This window comes from Dermochelys coriacea, chromosome 10 (genome assembly GCF_009764565.3).
Source record: "Dermochelys coriacea isolate rDerCor1 chromosome 10, rDerCor1.pri.v4, whole genome shotgun sequence".
NCBI classification, from domain to species: domain Eukaryota; kingdom Metazoa; phylum Chordata; order Testudines; family Dermochelyidae; genus Dermochelys; species Dermochelys coriacea.
In genome coordinates, this window is record NC_050077.1 from 26283433 (window position 1) to 26308001 (window position 24569).

Consider the following 24569-nt stretch of genomic DNA (forward strand, 5'->3'; position numbering starts at 1 on the left):
TTTGGATGTTGGTCGCCTCACTGCATCTATGATGTCTGTGAAATGTATACACACACTTCTGTTACTAGCTTTAAGGCTCTTCTCCCACCTCTCCAATTCCAGCAGATTCTGTTCATGTTCTCAGCTGCTCCCCTTCCCCAGTCCCTCCAGAAAGGCTAAGGATGTTGCTTCTAGATCCCTCTGTTGCCCTCCTTCTGGTGCTGGCTTCTCCTGGCCCTAGGTCACAGTTCTGGGGAGGCTGGAACTGGGCACTGTTTCCGGTTGGTCTTGTTTTCTTCCTGTACTGGTTGTTTCTACCTAGCATGGGTGAACCAAAGATAAGTGAGATCATTATTAGTCAGCCATGTTCAGGTGGTTTAATATTGAGCATACTCAGGAAGAAGTTTCTTACTCAGTTCTTCCATCTTTATTGCCACATTTGTTCATATAAACAAACCACAGTTTCACCCGAGTCACTCCAGAAGGTGAAAAAGCCTGAAATGGTTAGATGTGGTACTGTCTGCCTATTAGTTCCATTAAACAGTTAAAGAAAAGAGGGGAATAATAATAATGTTATGAGCTGGATGAAAGACATCCTTAATTAACAAACATCAGGATGAGCTAATCCAAAGCTCCCCTGCCCCTACACACCTAAGACAAAAGGAGATTGTGAACCTGCCCAAGAGTTTGGATTGAGTGGGTGAAGCGTGGTTTTGCTGAGTATTATGGGGATGGGTATGGGGGGGGAGGGAAGGGGCGGGGCAGGACACACAAATTGAGAACAGAGAAAGGCAGAGGCAAAAAACCCTAAACAGTAGCTAGTGAGAACAGCATAAGCCTGGAAAACACAAGAGAGAGCTTTTGGGTCTGTCAGCGTTCCTTCCCCACTCTGAACTCTAGGGTACAGATGTGGGGACCCGCATGGAAGACCCTATAAGCTTATTCTTACCAGCTTAGGTTAAAAACTTCCCCAAGGTACAAACTTTGCCTTGTCCTTGAACAGTACACTGCCACCACCAAGTCTTTTTAAACAAAGAACAGAGAGACCACTTGGAGATGATTTCCCCCCCTCCCCCAAATATCCCCTCAAGCCCTACACACCTCCTTTCCTGAGGAGGCTTGAGAATAATCAAAGACCCAAACCCCTGGATCTTGGAACAATGGAAAAATCAGTCAGGTTCTTAAAGGAAGGGGTTTATTTATTTATTTTTTTTTTAAAAAGAGGTAAAAATCATCTCTGTAAAATCAGGATGGAAAATACTTTACAGAGTATTCAGATTCAAAACACAGAGGATCCCCCTCTGGGCAAAACCTTAAAGTTACAGAAAACAGGAATAAACCTCCCTCTTAGCACAGGGAAAATTCACATAAAACAAAAGGTAAACTAATCTGCCTTGCCTGGCTTACCTATACTGGTTGCAATATTGGAGACTTGGATTAGGATGGTTTGGAGAAGATAGATTTATGTCTGGCCTCTCTCAGTCCCGAGAGAGAACACCCACGTAAACAAAGAGCACAAACACAAGCCTTGCCCCCCACCCCCACAAGATTTGAAAGTATCTTGTCCCCTTATTGGTCCTTTGGGTCAGCTGCCAGCCAGGTTAGCTGAGCTTCTTAACCCTTTACAGGTAACAGGATGTTCCCTCTGGCCAGGGGGAATTTTATAGAACTGTATACAGAAAGGTGGTTACCCTTCCCTTTATATTTGACAGTGTCTATTGCTTAAAAAGGTGTGGGGTGTTCGAGAAGCAGGACTTTCTACGTTCTTGTGAATAATCAAGATTGCAGCAAAGAAATACTGATCACCACCTTCTCCACATAACTGGAGCATTCCCAGGGACACTTGGGTCAAAAAGGGGCAATAACAAGGTGTATTTGATTGGGATTTAAAACATATGGCCTGATTGTCAGAGGTGCTGAGCCCCTGCAGTGCCTAAAGGGGAACTGCAGATGCTTAAAAAGAAAAGGAGTACTTGTGGCACCTTAGAGACTAACAAATTTAACAGTCTCTTAGGTGCCACAAGTACTCTTTCTTTTTACACATACAGACTAACCCAGCTGCTACTCTGAAACCTGCAGTTGCTTAGTCTCTCTGGAAAACCAGGCCGGCAGGTTGTAACCTGAGAGTTGAAATCAGGTCAGGAGAACTCATCACCCACTTAAGAACAAATGTGCAAAGTTATCACAGCTTGAGATTTTGTTTTGCTTCTAGTCAATTATTTTCAGCAGGCCTGCAAAGAAAATTGTGTTTCACTGTCAGCCAGATTCTCAGCTAATGTACAGTGGTATAGCTCCACCGAAGTCAATGAAATTATATCGGATTATAGCAGCTGAGGATCTGATCTAATGGCTACAGCTTGCTCAGGCTCTGGTCCAGCTAAGAACTTTAGCACGTGTTTAGTTTTAAAAAATTTGGGTTATTTGTGTGCTTAAAGTTAAGCTTGTGCTTAGGCATTTGCTGAAACAGGGCCCAAATGTATGACATTTCAGATCAAACAAATTGTATATGTAATGCCTGCTCCTCTTAGCTACAGAAGATGGCTTACATGGATTATAAAATCCAGGAACAGCAAGAAACTGATGTACCAAGTATTGCTACATAAAAGCAAGCACTGCTCCCTATAAATATGGGAGCAGACATTGACCGGAGAGGAAGAGCTCTTTCTGCATATATGACAATTTCACATAATTGCTGCTGGTTATGATAGAGGTTTCCCAATACAGTTTTTCAAGGGTTTCTTCCCTGGACTGTCATTCTCAACCTCTTCCTTCCTCACATGTAGGCCAATTACTAAGATATCTTAAGTTTCCTGTCACAATTCAAGCAGCTTTGGAAAACGCATATCAGCTTAAAAAAAGAATAGCTGGAGGAAACAAAGAGCTATAGGGATATAGCTGGGGGGAGGGAGAGAGAGAGGGAGAGTCCTCTGCTTCCACAGCAATTGTGGCTATAGATTAAATGAAACCCTCTCCCTCATCAACTGGGAGTCTGACAGGTTTATCATGGGAGGGTTCATCTGCTTCTATAATAGTAGTTATTTGAACTAGAAATCGATTTAGTTTCTAGGGGAGACTTCACAAATGATTGGGAAATAAACTTTTACCAATGCTTCTCTTAATGTCCCCTTTCTGCTCTAACCAAGCTAAGAAGAACTCCCTGCACAGTTCAGTTTTAGAGTAGCAGCTGTGTTAGTCTGTATCTACAAAAAGAACAGGAGTACTTGTGGCACCTTAGACTAACACATTTATTTGAGCATAAGCTTTCATGGGCTACAGTCCACTTCATCAGATGCATAGAATGGAACATATAGTAAGAAGATGTATACATACAGAGAACACAAAAGGTGGAAGTAGCCATACCAACTGTAAGAGGCTAATTAAGATGAGGAATTATCAGCAGGAGAGAAAAAACTTTTGTAGTGATAATCAAGATGGCCCATTTAGACAGTTGACAAGAAGGTGTGAGGATACTTTTAGTGATTCAGCGGGTATAGTTACAGAAGGGGTATATGCTACAGTATGTTGTGCAGGAAGGGCTGCTTTTGTCTGGAAGGGAATGGGCCAGAGCTACCAAATTTGGATCTGGGGTTCAAACCCTTTAAAGTTCAGGGGGATCAGATGCAGCCCTTTGCAGTGCTGGTTCAGCCCATTATACAGCTAAGCTATGAGATGGAGATCTGGCTTTGAATTCTGAGTCTGTTTGGCTCTGGGATTGGGTTTCATCTCTTCTGTATATTGATCTTGCGTTCTTTTCTGATAACACATTTCCTGTGTATAGCTTTATACTCCAAAGACAATTGGCTCTGGGGCTCAACAGTGTCATGCATAACTGCACTAGTCTTATCTCTAAAGACCACAATTTGGCTCCAAACCACAAGTGAAATGATTCTGGAGATCTAGAGCTGAACTTTCCCAGAGCATGGGGGTGACTTAATCACTCCATTGAAGAGACATGTGCCCCTTGCAAAGCTAGCAGGTAAATTCTGATCCAGAACTGGGGTTTCTGCTTGGGCTGATCTCTAGCCTCAACTCAATTTCTAGCAGACATTTATCCCTCCTCCAATCTAAGACACGAGTTTCAATTCAATAACTTGGAAGCCTTAGATAAGCAGGCGTATTTTAGGTGACTTGAGATGCACTGGCAGAGTGGTTTGAGAGGCACATACAGCATCATCACAACAACATTCACTAAATACCCCTAAAAGAGTGTGTGCACACATGACACTATGCACAATGCCTTATAATGTTCTGATGTGCTAAGCACTGATGATACTAGTTATAAAAAATGGACTCACTGCCTACATTAAACGACCATCTCAATAACTCAGACTTGCTATTCCTTCTCAATTTCAGGTAACATATTTAGTTTTGAATTATTGCTGTTGTCCTTAATTAAAGTTCCCTCCATAGCAAAACTATATTTTAGGCAGACATGGAGTTCAGTTCCGCAAAGGGATGTGTGCCCTCATGTCAATGGGAATGGAAGATATTAAGAAGCAGAGCATCTCTTGCTGGTGCTTCTAGAGTACTGAGGCCTTTATTAGCTAATGTGACCCCTCCCTTACATAATAAAGTACCAGTTACAAAACCACATTACACTTATGAGCCATCGCAAGAGGCATGGCATTAACCTCTTGCTAACTAATAGTTGGTTGGTATATATCCCCCTCTATAGGCAGGAACCAATATAATCTTTTACCTGCAATATCTTTACTGTACAAGAACTATAAAGTCACCTACTGAGAGCCTGCCCCTCCTTCCTGGTTTACTTTGTGGTACCATTTTAGCATATGCTGCAGTATTTTGCTCCTGAGAGGGAGCCCATGAATAACAAATGAAGATTTGTTTGTGGATTGTGAAATAATATTAACATGACTATTACTTTTAATCTTCCTTTTTCAATGATATGTGGAGCTGCTGGTAATCCCACAGGGATATTCCTTGGGGCTGGATATTGAAAACATCTGCCCTTTGTCTTCCCTCATGTTAAGTAGGGAATTGAATGTAGAAACGTGAAGAAAGAAGAACAAACGTGTTCTGAGGTCTGTGGCTGGGTCAACTCACTGCTGCAATACCCCCTCACAGCTGGGTGCAGCATAGTGGGCTCTCCGCTTCTACTAGTGCCCCCTGCCACTAGTGCCACTGGTCCTATAGTGGTCTGCCTCTTCTTGTGACGCAGCCCTCCCAGGTCACAAAGTCCAGCAAAAACAAATGTCTGATCCCTCAATCTAGTCTGCCACTTTCAATTCTGGGCCCAGAAGTTCTCTCAGGGTTTCCAGTAGTCCATATCCCCTTCTGAGGGGCTTCATGCCACCTTACCAGTGGCTGGTATGGAAACCCAACCCTCAACATTGGGCTCCAATCCAGGGACCTAGGACAGGCTGTCAAGGCTTATTTCACCAGACTCCTTGCTGCCACCTCCCTGGTTTCCTTCCTAAAAAGTCTTTGGATGTTCTCCTTAACCTGCAAGAGCCTTCCTCTTCCCTAGAAGTCTCTTTACTCCTCACTACAAGGAAAGTGACTGTACAGTTCAGTGCCCTTCTGCTCCAACCTTTCTCTATTTATAGCACTATCCAGCCTCTCCCCAGCTGGGTTTCATCATTAAGTGCTGGCTCACCCTCCAGGTGCAACCAGATGGGTTAATTGACCTCTCAGTCATGCATTAATCCTTTCACCACCTGTATGGGATAGGCACCCCATCACAAGGTCTTTCTTTAGTTTCTGAGCCTCCAACAGCTGTATAATCTGTACATGTGTGGGGAGCAAATTCTCAAAATCTGAACATGGCCTATCTTTTTTTTTTTAGGGCGATTATGAATCTCTCTCCAAAACAATACCCTGATCTCCAGCAGAAGTGGGTGGAAAATTTAGATCCCTCCAAGAAGCTTCATCCATTTTAAGAACCAAACCTTTCCTGCAGTTAGAAAACGAATGGATACATTTCCCTTTCTTTCAGAGTTTGACCACAGCCAGAACACGAAGCTGTTGTGAAATTCACAGCCTTACACTAGACATTCAAAAAGTTCCGATAAGCATCCAAATATTTGGATGTCTGTTGGAACTGAACCAAACTGTCTACTCTCTTCATATTCACCCATCATTATATATATGTGATAGGTGCTATAGTTTTTCTGGGCAAGGGCATCTGAGAACATTCTCCTGGGTACTGAACAGGAGAATTACTAGATGGAAGTCACAATCGGGGAGAGTCTCACACTAAAATGCAAAACAAATGCAGACAAAAGCAATAAAAACCCTGTTGGCTTCATATGTCTATTGCTCACCTCCTCATAAACAAATTCTGCAAACCAATAATGTTGATATGAAGCCTCTTGCCAGGGCAGCAGGGTTCACTGCTGGTCAGAACTGGTTGGAAAAATACTAAATTTGATGACGACAACAAAAAAGTGAAACATTTCTCCTTTATTTCCATTTTTTCACCCAGTTCTGCTCTGAATAGCTTTCCATTACTTGTTCAATCAACACAAACCTCTACAGTGGTCATGGTCTGTCTTGTGAACAATGCTTCTCATCCCAAAGCTTTATGCAGGTTACATATAGGGATTGCTTCATCTGTCTCCCAAATGCAGCTGCCACCTTAGGCATGAAAAGTACTGTGGGGCGATGCATCAGTGCAATGCCACCCCCATCCCCCCCAGCCAAGTGTAGCGCATTCCCTGAGGTCACTGAGTGGGGCTGTCAGTCTATTCCTGGTGCCCAGGAGTCGGAAAACTTTTTTCATGTCTAAGTCCATTGGGGGCTGGTAGGGGAACCCACACCTGCCCACTCCACTGAGGTCCAGCTCAGGGCCCTCAAGCTAGATAAGCAGGGTCAGGGTTCTTCAACTCTGACAGTGCCCTGAGGTGCTTCCTGCCTGGCCCTGGATCTCTGTAGGCTCTCCAGCCTATCGGTCAATTCGTTCCCTTCTGGACTGTCGTCTCTGGGCAGCTCTTTAGTAACTTGCTTGCAGGAGCACCTTTCTCCAGCCTGCTCACTCCTCTGAGTTTCCAATCAGCAGTTGCTGGCAGTGCCTATATTAACACTTTGGTCACTGGGCCAATGTGGGGTACATAAACCCCATGACAGATACCTATACAGATTTGATGAATATATAACCATCTTTGTCTCCTTCCAGTGACTGGACCGCAGAGAGCTTCATGAGGCTGCTATTCTCTTCAGGCTAACTGATGCAGGTCTTTTAGTTCAGACTGTAGAGGCTCAGATGTTCAGGGTTGATTGCTGCTCCTGACAACCAATCCAGGACACTGCATTACACATGTGTATGCAAAACTCATTTACAAATGCATTAATTTAATGTGCTATATTACAAAATCAGACTACCAACATATTCAAGAAAATACAATGGATTTTAATTCCCCCCTCCTGCTCAAGTCTGTGCCAATCCCAATGGTATTGTCACTGCTGCAGCTGAAAACATTTTTGCCAATATTCAAAAGATACGCTTGAAGCGTAACTCTCAACTTGTCAAAGCCAAAATGTGGGATCCAATGGGAGACAAAGACCCAGAACAAGGAGCATAAAAAAGCATGCATGCAAGAAACAAAGTGCTATGAGATTGTTTCCCTAGTACAAGTCATTCATTCTCCTATATAACCTCAGTTCCATAACTCTCTTTATTTCTGATGTAAGTCATTTCCAACAATAAAAGTGAGGTCACTGGAGCAGCTTGAAAAATGGGTTCCCTTCTCCCTCCACAGAAAACAGATGAAAATGAAAAATTAAGATGAATCTAAATCTTCTAGGAAAAGTTTTGATTTTTTTTTTTTGGGCAGAAGTTTGCAAAACAAGATATTTTAATTTGAAATACAACTCCCATGAGGTACTGCAATAGCAGCTTGGATGCCTCGTGCTCCTGTTCCCCTCTGTTGCCTGGGCTCTGGTTATACTACATCTCCCATGATGAACTATGATCTCCTGCCTGGAGAGGGGAAGAGTCCCTGTCCATGGTGCATCATGGGAGATGTAGTTGGCTGGGGGGCCCCGTTCAAAGAAGAGAAGGGGGACATGAAGCAACTGAACCATAACTCGACTAACACATAGCAATATTGTTCCCAAATCAAAATATTCAGTTTTTGGCTGAAATATTCTGGTTTTTGCACATCTGGTTTTTTTGAGGGAGGAGGGACAGGGAAATCAAGACTTTTCAAAAAAAAAAAAAAGCCTTTTCAAAGTTTTTAGTTAAAAATCCAATTTTGATAGAAAATTTCTGCCCTGCTTTAGACACACCTAATTGGCCTGGAATATATGTAATTTTGGGGGTAAAATGAATGGTATCTTGCACAGTGAGATGTTTGATAGTTACAGCTTAGTGAGCTCTGTTCTGAAAACACAACCAGATACTGAGAGATTTCTGCTCTAGACAGGAATACCAGCAATACCCAAGGAAGGCAGGAGGAAAGGTTTAAAGAGGAGGACAGTGTGAATTTTTCAGGACCATTATGGATACAATTGTGTAATCCTTGTGCACTCAGAACTCTCACCAATAAGAGTGTTGAAGCATGAGGCCCTTTGTCCTTTCTAGTTTTACCTTAAGCAATAATTACATTTTAGTGGGAATTATGATGAATGGTAAGAAAGTCCTGTCCTTGCAATCTGATGTAACTAATTTATGATAAGCTGATAGCAATGGCTATAAAGATCATCTTTACCTTTTCAGTTAATTGTGATATGTAACATATGGCAAATATTCTCTTTCTCTTAAAATCTGACTGGGGGGGGGGAAGAACCCAGAGACAAGAAATGCAATCTTTCAATGGATTAAGAGAGAACTAACTAACATGAACCAGATCATTAGCTTTGTATTTTCGGTTCCACTTTCTGATGTCCATATTTGACTGACTCGTGAGGATGAGCTGGACTGATGCCAAAAACTAAGTGGAAATTAATTTCTTGAAGGCTGATCTGGAAGTTAAGATGCATTTCACAATCAATTGTGAAAGAAAGAAAAATAATGCTTTAGGTAGCAACTCATAGTACAAGTTATAATGAAGCAACCACTGAAGGAGGAAGGAAATGTATCTTAGAATACAACAGCCACTGAAGCCTGCACTGGTAAACAATATAATTAGTTTTGGAGTGGGAGGGGAGTATACAATGATTCTTCATGTTAAATCCACATCAAGGAACAAAATTCCTCCCTAAAGTCAGTACCTGTTAAAACAGTAGAGCCAAGCTTCTGGAAGCCAGTGGATAGAGCTGTGCAGAGAATGGAAATTCCATTTCATGGAGCATTTTGATATTTACAAATTTGTTTTCCTTCCAATTTGGAAGGAAACTCCAACACTTAGAAATTCTCTTCATAGGAAAAATCTAATTGGCTTGTTTTTGTTTTCGGCCTATGAAAAATGTTTTGATTACAACTTTTTAAAAAAAACACTGAAATAAAGCCATTTTGCAAGAAAAAAATTTTTTTTTGTTCCAAAATATTGAACCATCATCCCATTTTCACATTTGTCTCCAAAATGAAATTTCAGAAGAATTTAAATGATTTCAGGAAGGATTTCAATTTTCAGCAAAACTGCATTTTCTGGTGGAAAATTGTTCCGTCAAAGTTTTTCTGATCAGCTCTAGTCATGGGATATTTCAGTCACGAGACAAATTCTGCTACAGAATTAAGAAGCAATTCTTTACTACTACAGGTCTCTTTCTGGACACACCCGAGTATAAATCAGGAGTGGATTCAAATAAATTAACAGCTACGCCTCTCTGACACAAACTCTCTACAATAACGATAAAGCCCATCTGTACAGAAAACGGGGCTTTCTTAGTGGCCAGTCTGAGACTGTGAAATGAACTCCTTCAGGAATGAAGGACCATCACAAACCTTACCACCTTCCACTTCAAGTGCAAGGTGCACTTCTTGGACCTTGCCTTCTCTAATCATCAACAAAAAGCCACATATAAACTAAAAACACCTAAACCCTACCAAAACAAGACACTGCATTGCACATGCTTGTTGCCCTGGGGAAAATTAGAGAACAACTAACATATGACAGATATTAGTTGCATTCGGTAATGTACTGCTGGAAGGTGCTCAGATACTATGGTGACGAACCTTATACAATAGAAATATGCTTAGTACAGAAGAGTAGAGCTGATGTAAGTGAGATCAAAATCAAGGCCCTGATCCAGCAAGGTACTTAAGTATGCATCTAACTATAAGGATGTGCAGTAAATGGGACAATGTATGTGCTTCAAGTTAGGCATGTAGCTTGTCCCTTGCAGAACTGGGCTTCTAATCTATAGACAATAGAAGTCACAATATTAATTGGTACTAGTATAGCTGGATCTCACAGTACTTTTAAATATTAGTTAATAATGCTTTAGTCATCATGCCAGGCAAGTGCCATTATACCTTTGTACATATACGTGAACTGAATCACATGGAATGAATAGCTTCATTTTCAGAAGTCCTGATCACTTACGTCTGCAAATTTAATGAGTGCTATAAGTACTAAGAATCTCTGAAAAGCATCAGAAATGCCTTTGCACAAAGCCACTGGGAGATTTGGGAACTGGATCCTGCCTCCTACTCTAACCATTAGACCTTGCATGTCACATGCGAAGAGAGGCCTACTGGTGCAGGGAGGGGCTGAATGGCCTAGGACATTAATAGTGGGATAGGGATCACTTCACCTATAGGCTACCAACTCAATTCATGTTGTTAGTGAACAAAAGCCATGGGGTGAAATCCTGGCACCAAGTTAATAGTGAAAATCACATTAATTTCAATTGAACTAGGATTTCACTGGAGATGTTAAGGTGCGTGAGCTTGTGAGATGATAGGGTGGGTCCCAGTCTAAATGGACAAGTGTCTGCATCACAACCAACAGCCTTTTTGACAATACTCACCAAAGCCTAAATGGGCATCAAGTGCCATTAGTGCCTTCTCACCTTACAGGTGTTTCCTCCAGAAGAGGGATGAGGAATGTTGGCAGAGCATATATTGTGCCTGCCCTTATTGTGTCCTCTTTCTGCAAAAACATACATCTCTGGTCTCTAAGGCTGGTGATCAAGCACATTCCCCAAGGCTTAAATTCACTTAAGCAATGCAAGACTCCTAAGCATAAATCCCTTTGTACCATTTGGCTGTCTTTTTGATCCCTTTAAACATATTTGAATTGGCTTAAAATTGTAAATTGCTAAGAATTCCTTAGAGCAATGTTATTCTGGGCAATTTAGTGTGATTATCTAGCTCACAAATCTGTGGTTTCAGAGTAGCAGCCGTGTTAGTCTGTACTCGCAAAAAAAAAAGGGAATACTTGTGGCACCTTAGAGACTAACAAATTTATTAGAGCATAAGCTTTCGTGAGCTACAGCTCACTTCATCGGATGCATTTGGTGGAAAAAACAGAGGAGAGATTTATATACACATACACAGAGAACATGAAACAATGGGTTTATCATACACTCTGTAAGGAGAGTGATCACTTAAGATAAGCCATCACCAGCAGCAGGGGGGGGGAAAGGAGGAAAACCTTTCATGGTGACAAGCAAGGTAGGCTAATTCCAGCAGTTAACAAGAATATCAGAGGAACAGTGGGGGTGGGGTGGGAGGGAGAAATACCATGGGGAAATAGTTTTACTTTGTGTAATGACTCATCCATTCCCAGTCTCTATTCAAGCCTAAATTAATTGTATCCAGTTTGCAAATTAATTCCAATTCAGCAGTCTCTCGTTGGAGTCTGTTTTTGAAGCTTTTTTGTTGAAGGATAGCCACTCTTAGGTCTGTGATCGAGTGACCAGAGAGATTGAAGTGTTCTCCAACTGGTTTTTGAATGTTATAATTCTTGACGTCTGATTTGTGTCCATTCATTCTTTTACGTAGAGACTGTCCAGTTTGGCCAACGCCACTAGCTATCACCTTCAGCCCCCAACTAAAACCTCTCCAACGCATCATCAAGGATCTACAACCTATCCTGAAGGACGAGCCATCGCTCTCACAGATCTTGGGAGACAGACCAGTCCTTGCTTACAGACAGCCCCCCCAATCTGAAGCAAATACTCACCAGCAACCACACACCACACAACAGAACCACTAACCCAGGAACCTATCCTTGCAACAAAGCCCGTTGCCAACTCTGTCCACATATCTATTCAGGGGATACCATCATAGGGCCTAATCACATCAGCCACACTATCAGAGGCTCGTTCACCTGCGCATCTACCAATGTGATATATGCCATCATGTGCCAGCAATGCCCCTCTGCCATGTACATTGGCCAAACTGTGTGTGTGTGTGTGTGTGTGTGTGTGTATATAAATCTCTCCTCTGTTTTTTCCACCAAATGCATCCGATGAAGTGAGCTGTAGCTCACGAAAGCTTATGCTCTAATAAATTTGTTAGTCTCTAAGGTGCCACAAGTACTCCTTTTCTTTTCACAATTCTGTGTAACTCTCTAGGATGAATGTTTCCTAGTGTCATGTACACAGTTCAAATGCCTAATGTGTTTAATATAGCCCCCTTCATTAGGCATGCTCCCACTCCCACTGACTTCAGTGGTGAATGGTCAAACCCTCAGATATTATTCATCTTGCTGCAAATACAGGCATTGTTTTTATTCAACTCACTAGATGGTAGCAACATACAAAGTGTGGATTTTTGGATTTGAATCAGGCTTAGGTTCAGAACCCTTCCTCCCTCTCCCTCCCTGAACCCATACCCTGAAGTTTGGGGGATAAAAGACAAAAAGCCTTTAAAATTGTTATGATGCTGAATGAATGCCAAGGTTTGGCAATTTCTTACCATCCTCCAGATGTTTTCTTGTGATGACAGACACTAGAGTATGTCAGAAACTGCAGCCACTGATGATCATAGCAAAGCATCAATCTCTAGTTCTGTGCTTAATTAAATTCTCTTCTCCAATGTATGCCAAAAAAAGATTTTACATCTCCATTAGCTCCCTATCTCTTCCACCATTTTTGAACTGAATTCCTTACAATGTGTCAGACAGTGTGATTAAGCTATTGTCGATTATGATTATATGCTCTCTTGGGAAAGGCACCATTTTTAATGATGCCCAATCTATATGACAATTGACAAGAGGACTCAGACATCCAAACTACTAATGCTGCAGTTATTGCTGGTGAGATTCATTAATGTCAGTGTAGAAGATTAAATAAAAAACAGCAAATGATCATGTTCACAGTTCTAGAAATACATCTCTAGGAATTATTTTGGGGATATTCAATAGCCTGTGTTATGCAGGAGATCAAATTAGATGATCACAGTGGTCCCTTGTGGCCCTGGAACCTATGAATCATTTACAGCATACAGTATGTGTAACACTACTGTCTCATGCACCTTTGTCCTATACAAAACAATGGGCGGCACTCACTGCAGTTCTTACAAATGTGGCAATATTCTGACATACAGTACATATTTTAGCACATTGCAATTTACTGATTTTTTTGAAAAACTTTAATCAATTGCTGCTAATAGCACCAGACAGAAAGAATGGCTCCATCTTCCGGATTGATGTAACCTGCAGTTCTTTATCATCATCACTAGCTTGCCTTGTGCTTTCACTGGTCACAGCCAGTGTCTGAGAGGCATTCTCCAGAAATACCCCAGTATGGGTACTGCTTGCCTCTCACAAGAAGTCAGAAGGCCATCTTCCCTTCAAGAAGACTTTCCTTGGGATTTCAGGTCTCCCTCTACTCCCTCTTCTCTCGTAGCCCTGTTGTTCTATCTTTCTGGCTTATTATTACACTAGACAGCTCCACCCCAAAGTCTAGCCCCAGAATCATTCAGATTTAGATGCAGTGCTATTTCTATGCAGTTTCAGGTTTTGTTCCACTTTTTCACTATATCAACCCTAATAAGCACCTTCCCCTTTTGCACTGCCTTAAGCAGCCATGATTTGACACGTTAGTTGTCTTTGCTGGGGCTGTCATACCGAAACTAGTTTATTTTTAAACATGCAAGGCTCTCATAACTCTATAATTCATTCTTAATATTGATTCTACATCAATTCTGAATCCGGGATAGATCAGCTGATGCATCAGAGGTGCATTGTCAGCCTAAAACAGCATACTACTAAAAACATGAGGAGATTTGTTTACTGGTGGATGTTGTCTCTAGCAGCTGGTGGCCAGGCAATAGAATGGATATAACCAGTTATTACAGTCCCCCATCCAGTGGCGGGAGTTGTACAAGTATCCTGTGTTGCCACAGTTGACATTTCAACTTGAACCCTTGCAGGCCATATACAGCAGCGCTATCAATAGGGCAAGACAGAGTCCTCCTGACTGAATCACAGAACTGAGCTTGCCTTTGCATAAGTTGCTTTTTACACAGCTTACAGGGAACATATTTTCCAGGAGCACACAGAAGTAAATCCAACAGACATTCTCTCATATGATAGCTTCCAGAATTCCTCCTGGTATGAAAGAGAAACTTTAGTATTGGTACAATCTTGCTTTGTGGGAAGTAGTGTGAGATGGGTAGAAATTAATTTAAGATGAGGAACCATAGTCCCGCAAGAATGCTTAAATATTGGATGCCTTCTTACTAACTCTATAGTTGAGTGATAATAGTAAATATACCACAGCCTGGTCATTGTTCTTGATTTTCTGTGGTTTCACTCAGCTAGGTTATTTAAATTTCAATAGAAGCCCATGCACACATGAAAAGATACTTCCATGACAAGCTCATTGGGGCAGGGACTGTCTTTTTAATAAATGTTTGTGTGACTTCAAGCACAATAGGGCACCAATTCCCGATTAAGTCTATTAGGTGCTACTACAATACAAATAATAAAGATAATAATAAAAGAAGAGAGAACAAAATCAAACAATTTTCTTTTGGTTGCTATAATTTCATAATTATGAATATAATAACATTCCAGCTAAAACTTACAATCCTAAATTTCACCACTGAAGGCTAATTCACAATTGGAAAAACAGGGTCTTATTGTTAAAATATTGGGTGAAATAGTGTCCATGTTATGTGTATGTGAATCAGAGGGAAAATGGATGTATGCTGATTTTTGAGCCATACTAATTCTAATATCAGCATTTAGAAATTAATAGAACATATAACTTGCCCATCTCTTGCAGTTATGTTCCTGCTGGCTACTGCTATGGTGATACATTGCAATAATATGCCAGTGATGATATTCCGATAATAAATGATTGCAATACACCATCGGACTGTCATCACTCCAATGATGTATTATTGCAATACATCAGACAATGGAAGGCAGAATATTAGTGGAAGAGAAAACCTTTACATCCATATAATGAATATTGTGTACTATACTGTATATTATGTACCTTACACATAAAACATGATGTAAGTATTTATAATTGATATATATAAAATGTATGCTGCGTGCGTGCGCATGCGCACACACACACACACTTCTCTCATCCATCTGAATATTTATAGCTTAGAGGGAATCTGAGTTTTTGAACAATTCTATTTACTGAAGAAAAGTGCACTGTTGGATTTGTATTTTTACACACTTGCTCCATGTTTTGTTTAAAATGCACTGTTCTCTTTGCTATCTGTAATGATCACTGCACAGGTTACTAATAATCAATCCTAATCTATGATATTTTGTATTTTTTAGCAAAGTATTTATCCTGTGCATTGTTTGGGGGCAGGGACCTTTTCTTCATCTCTCTCTTACAAAGCTTCTGGTGTGTGCTGTTGGCATGATATAAATAATATTCATCTAGTGCCTTTTATTGCAGAATATTATAGTGCTTTGCAAACATAAATCAATGCCACACCCAATTAATACAAGTCCCTTGTTCAAGATCAGCGTATCAGTGATGGAACTGAAATTAGAACCTATATCTCCTGATACCATTTTGCTCTACCATCATGCTCTGTTCATGCTTTCAGATGGTTCTCCAGATGACGTCAAGGAATGCGATTTTCAAGTTTGGTGTGTTCTTTTTTAAAAAAAAAATAAATCAAACAACTGTTTTCTCTTTTAGTCTTTACTCAATAACATAACATGTAGAACCATTCTGGCATAATGGGGTCCAAATAAGCATACTTTCTAAACACAAAAGACCTAACAACTTACATACTACTGGTCTGGCTGGTTTCTAAAACACAGAACACAGTGAAACACTGGAGAGTTCACAAACTATTTAAAGATATACCACACAATTAATCTACACTACAATAAGTAAGTAGCATGGCATCTGAATTGTATACAGATGGACAGACCACCCAGGGGAAAATTAAAGACATTAAAACAAAAAATCAGTCCCGCACTATTTCCAGCCCTTGTAATTAGAACCTCCATTTGGCAGTGCTCTTCACTGGATAGCGTGAGAAGACAAAAGCTGTTGGCAGGGAAAAAACTACAAGTGTAAGAAATGACATTGGTTATATTTTTGTTAAATTGTTCTAGTATGAGTTAATTAGCAGGTTAATTGCTAATGAAGTTTTCAAGAGATCTGGAACGCACGTCAGAACATGTTCCAATCCTGTATACTCTCAGAAAATTAGATACAGACTGGACTGTCCTAACTCCTTACAAATCACACATCTGCACTAGGTTTTCATTAGCAGTCTATAAGCAGAAGTTAGGCTGAAAGCTAAAAGTTAGCTCAGAAGCTGCTGAAACACTAACATGATCATGGCCAGGAAGAGACTCCTCTCAAGCTAGTACATGAAAAGGGCAATCTTGGAGGTTGAATTCTTATGGCAAGAGACCAGGGAGTGAAGTGACATTGCTTAAAGATTTTGCTGGTCTTTTCTGCTGGTGCATTTCTCCAGAGGAATTCTGTGCCAGCCAACTCTGTGATCAATATATATGTTATCAATAGAACAACAAGGAGACCCTTACAGAATCATTAAAGGTCACTTGGTTTGTCCCTATAGTTTGTATGCTCAGCATCTGTGTGCTACTTAAAGAGTCACATATCTGACAATGTGAAGTTCTTTGGGGAAGGAAGGTTGATTGTATGTCCCAATATAGCAAATATCAATCCCCAGGAGACAGCTGGAGAAACTTCTGCATGAGAAATCAAACAAATCACTTCTGTTCCTAGTATCCTTTGTTCTACAGAGGTGTTAAACAATTCCATTTAAGTTAAAATAATAATTTAAAAAAATGATAACCATTCATACAACTTTCTGTTTTGTAGTGATGCCAGATACCTGTGACATCCAAATCACTTCATGTGCCTCTACGCTGCCACAATTTCAGTTCAGCTATAGAGACTATCTTCTTAGCAAAGCCAGAAGCCATTTAATAGAACGTAATTTGATAGGAAGAAAATGGGTTGGTTTACTTGTGTAATAAAATAGATGATGTAACTCAGCAGAGGACTATGGCCATGTGAGAAGAGAACAGCTCCATCTGGGCTTGAAAACCAAAAGCACAATTGGACCCAGTTCTCTGTTGCAGTAAGTTTAGGAGGGTGCAGGGGGAAGAAAAGAACAAAGATTTTCACAAGCAGGTTCTAAATAAAAGCCAAGGAGCTGGCACAGCTAAAAGGAAAAACTAAGAATGTCCCTTATAATGATAAAATCTGTGAGTCTATATGGATCTAAGTTCAAAAGAGACCATTGTGATCATCTAGTCTGACCTGGATACCATGGCCCATAGGATTTTCATGAATTAATTCCTGCTTCAAGTCTAATAGCTGTACTGAACTGAAGTGTATCTTTTAGGCTTGGTCCACACTACAGAGTTAGGTCAACATAAGGCAGCTTATGTCGACCAAGTTATGTCAGTGTACCCGTTACAGACTTGCTCCTGCCGATGTAAGTGCCCCTACCACACCTACATAACTCCACCTCCATGAGATACATAGGGCTTATGTTGGTGTGTTTAGGGCAACAGCGTTCATGTAGACACTGAGTTACTTACATCAGCAGTTTGCTGTCATTTCATGCTGGAGCCTTGAAACTGAAAAGAAAGTGAGGGGCTCCAGCTCCAGCCTGGCTGCCCCAGGCTCCCCACTCCCAGCCCAGTTGCTGCCCAGGCTCCCGGCTCTGAGCCAGGTTGTGCCCGCCTGGCTCCCTGCTCTCCACTGCCAGCCGGGCTGCTGCCCAGAGCCTCCCAGCTCCCTGCCACTGGGAGCTGCATGGAGGCTTCCCACTCCTCGTCACAGGGAGCCTAGTTTCCCCTCAGTCTCTCGGCTCCCTGTCCCTGTCACCGGGCTCCCAGCGAGGAGCCAAAAATTTTGGTGCAACTGCCAGGCTCACCATGGGGAGCCAGGAGCTTCAGAGCAGCCACTGGGCTCCCTGTGATGAGGAGCTGGCTAGACTCAGGATGTGGAGCTTGCAGCTGGGACCCTGGCTGTGGTGGGGAGTGGGAGCCAAGAGCCCAGGGGGTGGGGAGGCAACTGGGCTCCCACCAACAGGGAGTGGGGGGCCAAGAGCCCGTGGGCTCCTGGCAGTGGGGAATAAGGAGCCAAGAGTGGGAGGGGGCAGCTAAGCTTCTGGCAGGGAGCTGTGGGTCTAGCCGAGAGCCTGGGCTCCCAGCCCCTGTACCACTGCACCTCTTAAGTTGGTGGAAGTTCTCCTGGTGAGGACATGAACCACTGACAGACAGTGTGTAGTGTGGACATGAGCCATCGCAGTAATTACTGCAGTGGTTGTAAGTCGACCAACATAGATCAACTTACCTTTGTAGTGTAGACATGCCCTTAGAAAAATACCCAACCTTGATTTAAAGGTTTTCGGAGAATCCATCAAAACTATTGGTAAGTTTTTCCAATAGTTAATTATTGTCACTGTTAAAATTTTGCACCTTATTTCTCATCTGAATTTGTCTAGCTTCAACTTTCAGGTGTTGGATTTTGTTATATCTTTATTGCTACTTACTAGCAAATCTTTGTTCCCCATGTAGATACTAATAGAGTGATAAAATCACCACTTAACATTTTTCAGAGTAGCAGCCGTGTTAGTCTGTATTCGCAAAAGGAAAAGGAGTACTTGTGGCACCTTAGAGACTAACAAATTTATTAGAGCATAAGCTTTCGTGAGCTACAGCTCACTGCATCCAATGAAGTGAGCTGTAGCTCACGAAAGCTTATGCTCTAATAAATTTGTTAGTCTCTAAGGTGCCACAAGTACTCCTTTTCTTTTTACCACTTAACCTTGTCTCCCTTACGCTAAACAGATTGAGTGCCTTAAGTCAATTCCTATAAGGTATGCTTTCAAATTCTTTCATCGTTCTCATGGCCCTTCTACAAAGCCTCTCCAATTTATCAACATCCTTCTTGAATTGTGAAGAACAGAATTAGGGCAGGTCTACACTAGAAGTGCTACATCAGCGCCACTGCAGCATGTCTGGTGAAGATGCCCTACACCGATGGGAGAGCATGCTCCCGTCGGTATAATTACTCCATCTCCATGAGAAGTCATCGATAAAAATGTTAAATAGTGTAAGGTGAAGAACTGATCTCTGTGAGACCCCACTAGGAATACACCCGCTCAGTGATAGTTCGCCATTTACAGTTACATTTGGAGACCTATCAGTTAGCCAGTTTTTAATCCATTTAATGTGTGCCATCTTGATTTTTGGATTGTTCTAGTTTTTTAATCAAAATGTCACATGTCACTAAATAGAAATGCCTTACAGATGTCTAACTACATTTCATCAACATTACTACCTTCATCAGCCATCAGAAAAGACATCAAGTTAGTTTAACAAAATCTATTTTCCATAAACCCAAGTTGATTGGCATTAATTATCCTGCTGTATTCTTTATTACTCAAGTCTCAAATCAACTGTTCTGTTATTTTGCTAGAATTGATGATCGGGTGATAGGCCTATAATTGTCCGGTCCATCCTGTTTACCTTTTTAAATAGTGGCACAGCATTATCTTTCTTCCAGTCCTCAAGAACTTCCCCACTGCTCCAAGACTTTTTAAGTACAGCAAGATCTTCAGCCAGTTCTTTAAAAATTCTTGGATGCAGACATATGTGATAATTGGGAACTGTTGACCAACTAATTTTAAACTGTCTAACTTTAGTAGCTGCTAGTTAACATGCTCCTCAGTTACTTCTAAAAGGGAAAGTATTTCATCATCATATTATATGAATATATTATCTGTCTTTTCCCCAAATACAGAACAGAAATATTTATTTAATAATTCTGCCTTTTCTGCATTATTGACATTTCTACCATTTACATCTAATACTGGATCATACTGTTAGGGAACAATTTGTTCCTCACAAACTTAAAAAACGCCTTCTTATTATTCCTAACTCAGATATATTTTTCCTCATGCCCTTTTGCTTCCCTTACCTCTTTTCTAGAATTCCTAGCTTCTAATTTATATTAATGGCTATCAACTACCCCTTCCCCCATCTCCATTTCCTAGATAGCATTTGCAAAAACAAAAACAAACAAAAAAAACCCTTTCACTTTCCCTCTAAGCTGGGTTGGTTTTTTTAAATAAAAGTAGCTTTCTTCCCCACTTATTGCTTTTTGGACATCCTAATAAAATATTCTTAAACAGTTCCCAATTATCACTCACATATTTATTTAATTTTTTTTTCTGCCAGCTGAATTGGCTCACAGGAGTTTTCGGCTTTGGGAAATTGACCTTTTAAAAGCACCAGGTACGTATATTGCTGTTTTAGACTTTATTTTGCTTACCCAACAAATATAATGAAGTCACAGAGTCAGTCATGGAGTTTAAGTGCAGAAGTGGCCCTCAAATCATCTAGTCTGACCTCCTATCACAGACCATCAACACCACCCTGCACTTGCACACCCCAACAACCAAAATTAGACCAAATATTAGCCCACAGGTGACTAAACTATGATATGCAATAGGCACAGAATAGGAGGGACTAAGGTGCATCAGTGCCTGATGCCCCTATAGCGGCAGGTATACCCACCTGCTGCAGAGGAAGATGAACCTCCCCTCAGACCACTGCCAATGTGATCTGGTGACAAATTTCTTCCTGACCTCACATATTATGATCACTTAGACCCTGAGCATTTGAGCAAGAACCAGCTAGCCCCACAGAATGCTCAGTGCCACCTCAGAGCCCTGGCTCACCCTGGTTACTGTTCCATCTCCAGTAGTGGTGATCCCTGATGCTTCAGAGGAAAGAGATTTAAAAAAAAAATACCTTCCTGAATATACATTCCCTTCCTGACCCCTGCAGGTGGCTGGCTGAAACCCTGAAACATGAGTTTTTAGAAACATCAGACAAACCGGAAGTGAGCCCAGGGCTATTTGTCATGATCTCTTGTAACTAAGCAACTAAGCTAAGACTGCTCCGCAAAATAAGAAAAACGGTTCTCTCTAGCCAAAAGGGCTACAAAAAGTCACTCAAAAATCCAGTTTCATTCATTGCTGCCACTGCAGTCCCCGTTTCCAGTAAAGGTCCCTCCCTCCACTCCCTTTCCCACAGGAAGAGTCTGCCTGCTAAGCTAGACTAGGAAAACCTGCCAGCCTCACCATATTAGTTTTATAGTTCCCTATGGGATAAAGTAATTCACTCCAGCTGTGCCCGGGCATACTTCTCCTCTTGGCTGGGCTCCCTGGCAGTTCCTGCAAGGAGGACAGGCATCTGTGATATGCTCTCAGCCAAGGGAGAAGATTAACCCTGTCCTTGCCAGTCACATGAGGGCTTCTACACATCCAGTAGCACGTGTCTGAGAAAAACAACTCAGCCTGGATTTTCAAGAGCGGGATCTTGTTCTGTACAATGGTGTTTTCATTCCATTATTACAACAGTTGCCACTGCCCAGGGATCCTAACAGTCCAGGCCTACTGTATCTGTGAAAAAGAGCTAGAAATACTGGAACAAGCTACCTTTGGAAGAGGGCTGATCATTCCTGCTGTCTAATAGAGACATCTCCACAATCACATGACTCCTTGATATTACACTTCTTAAAAGGGAATCCTGCTTCTGCACAGATTAGTAAATTCAAATTGCATAGTGTCTGTTCCAAAGCTCACTGAAGTTAATGGGAACCTTTCCACTAAATCCAGTGAACACAGGATCAGGCCCCTATGACTTCAATGGGGCAGGATTGGACCTAGGCTTGTATAAATATCTTGCCTCAACATCCTGTAGCTGGATGGGTAACATGGGTGGTTTGGTTTTAAGGAGTGTAGTATACATGCTTTCCAGTGGTTAAAGACTGAAACAGGAGAGGAGCTCTCACTGTGCCAGTCAAGGAATAGGAGGTGGTGCATAGCAGAACTGCTCCTCCAGTCCCCGGAAAAGGGTGGGAGCCCTTGCTGACTTTAGCAAAGGAGCGGGGAGCTGTGTTCCTCACCAGGTCCCCTTTCTTTCACCCCTGATATTATGGGTTTAAACAAATACCTTTTCCTAGGCTTGCATGGCTGTATTCCATGCTCTCTCATTTGCACTGTCGGCATGAGTATTTTTTTCCTGGAATATAATCAGAAATGAATTACGGCAACCCTTCTGTTCAATGGATGCCTCTTGTAGACTAACACTAGTACCTTGAGTATTCATCCAACATTCTGGGAAAAATAAATAAATATCCTCCTGTGGTTTCCCTGGGCAGGCAGAACTGCTCTGCTCATAAGTACTCTGAGTCTACATGTAAAACAAGGAAATCTTTGGGAATGAATGAAGGGAATGGGAACATAGACTCTGGGAAAACTCAGCAATACGACATTCAAATAAAGATTTGAGTACTCTGTAATTCTGCAGGAATCCATTCAGCCCCCTCCATGTGAGTCTCTGGGAAGGCCCAACAGACAAGAGTTCCTGGGCCATGTCACTCCACCCACCACAAACCCCACCCACAGTTCAGATCAGTGAATAACACCACTCTGGGCATGTAAGGGCTGTGCTCTGTGCAGAACTGGTTCAGGCCCTATTGAATCTGCTCACCAAGTCCCACCTTGAGCTGTCACTACCTGATCCAACTTTATGATTCAGCTCATTAGAACTCTGTACTCACCTCAGCTCTGTTACTGCCCCACCCGCATCCCACTAAGAAGTCTGTTCTAGGCTATCTCCTGCCAAGAAGGCCTCACTGCACTATCTCTGTAAGGATCCTCAGCAAAGGAAAGCCAACAGCATCTAGGAGAGACATTGCTACTTGGAGACGAGCTTCTCATTACAAGGAGAGAGCCCTTCCCTTCTCACAGTTCAAACTTCATCTCCCTACCAAAGTCTAAATCTGGTATGGTTAGGGTAATTTCCAAGTGTGACCAGTGGAATTGTGGGTAACATACATAAATGAGGCTGTCTATAGCCATTCTTCTCCCTTTCCATCAACAGACAGCTCCTTTCACTCTAAGCATCTAACTTTTATACACATAAGAAGCTCCATCTGTGTTCTATTGTAGCTGATAAAGCTCCACAGCAAAAAGGATAAACAAATATATAGTGTTCCTCAAATTTCACCATCTAAATTCTGCTACTTGCTGTGCCCATCAGAAAGTTAGGAATAATTCCTTCCTAACATCTTGGTTTGATGATACATTTGCATTTATGCTGGCAAATGAGCCATTAAAAAAAAGATTTACTACAAATTAATAAGTCCCCTCTGCTGAATATGTTATTTCTATGAAAATTTTAGAGAGTTTGAAGAGACAGCAAAATGTGGTCTTTTTTTTTTTTTTTAGAACACTTTCCATAACGGTTGCCAGTGGCGCTTATTCCCTTTCATACACATACAGCTAGTTCGGTGACAACAGTGTTTAAGCCATGAAACAAGATAATATTGCAACTGTTATGCAATGGTAAACTCTTTCCTAAGAGAAGTATTTTGGGGCTTTAAGCAGAAAGTTGGCATTTGTTCCATATTCATTTATATTTTCTTTATTAGAAATGTATAATTTAATGTAATATTCAAAGCCCTTAGGGTATACATTCTGTTACCTATAAAACATTTATGCACATTAAGCCTTTTTTTTTTTTTTTTTTTGCCAATTCCTGGCTTTGTACATCTGCTATACAATATTGAAAGTATTCTAACAACACGGCTTAATTGAGTTTAGGTGTTCAAGTCATTTATTTAAATTTGCTAGTGTGAATAATTTATTTCAATTTACATTTTAATTATTTTACCCATTTTTGGGGGGGGGGGGAAGGTAACTTCATTTTCTAGCTTTTTTTTTTTCCCCCAAAAAAGCCAAGGCATATGTTCACTGCGGCAGTGTTCACACTTACTAAATTCTCTGCGAAGTTCAGTTCCAAACAGAGAAATATCAATGAATTATTCATACACCAGGCATCAGCTGGAATTAAAGTAGAATGTCCAAACTAAACTAAATTTGCTCCTGTAATATGTGATGGTACCTGTAGCTCCCTCAGACGTTATGACATCTGCCATGACTAGCTAGAGAAAGCTCCATGCATGAACAGCCAAATACTGGCCCTACTGAAACCAATGGGTGTATCAATATTAATTGTTTCTATTTACAGTAGCGCCTTGAGGCTCTGTTTGAGATAGGAACCTCATTGTGCTGGTCCCTGCCCAAGAGAGCTTCCAACCTAAATAAAACGGACACAGAGTTCAGACCAATGTTTTTCCCCATCTGATGCTGTTGATATTTATATTCCACAACGTGCAAATGGACTAACTTTTTCTTCAAGTAATTACTTGAATTGGAGGGCTAAGGAACATATTCAGCTTCCAAT

General features: G+C 41.3%; 1 long non-coding RNA gene across 1 annotated transcript in view; it reads right to left on the reverse strand.

Moving 5' to 3' along the window:
* Positions 1-51: 51 nt before the first annotated feature.
* LOC122456139 overlaps positions 52-24569 on the reverse strand; it is a 114612-nt gene continuing 90094 nt past the window's right edge. Inside the window, exon 3 of the long non-coding RNA XR_006274824.1 lies at positions 52-293. This is a non-coding gene — a long non-coding RNA (uncharacterized LOC122456139). The remainder of the gene's footprint in view (positions 294-24569) is intronic.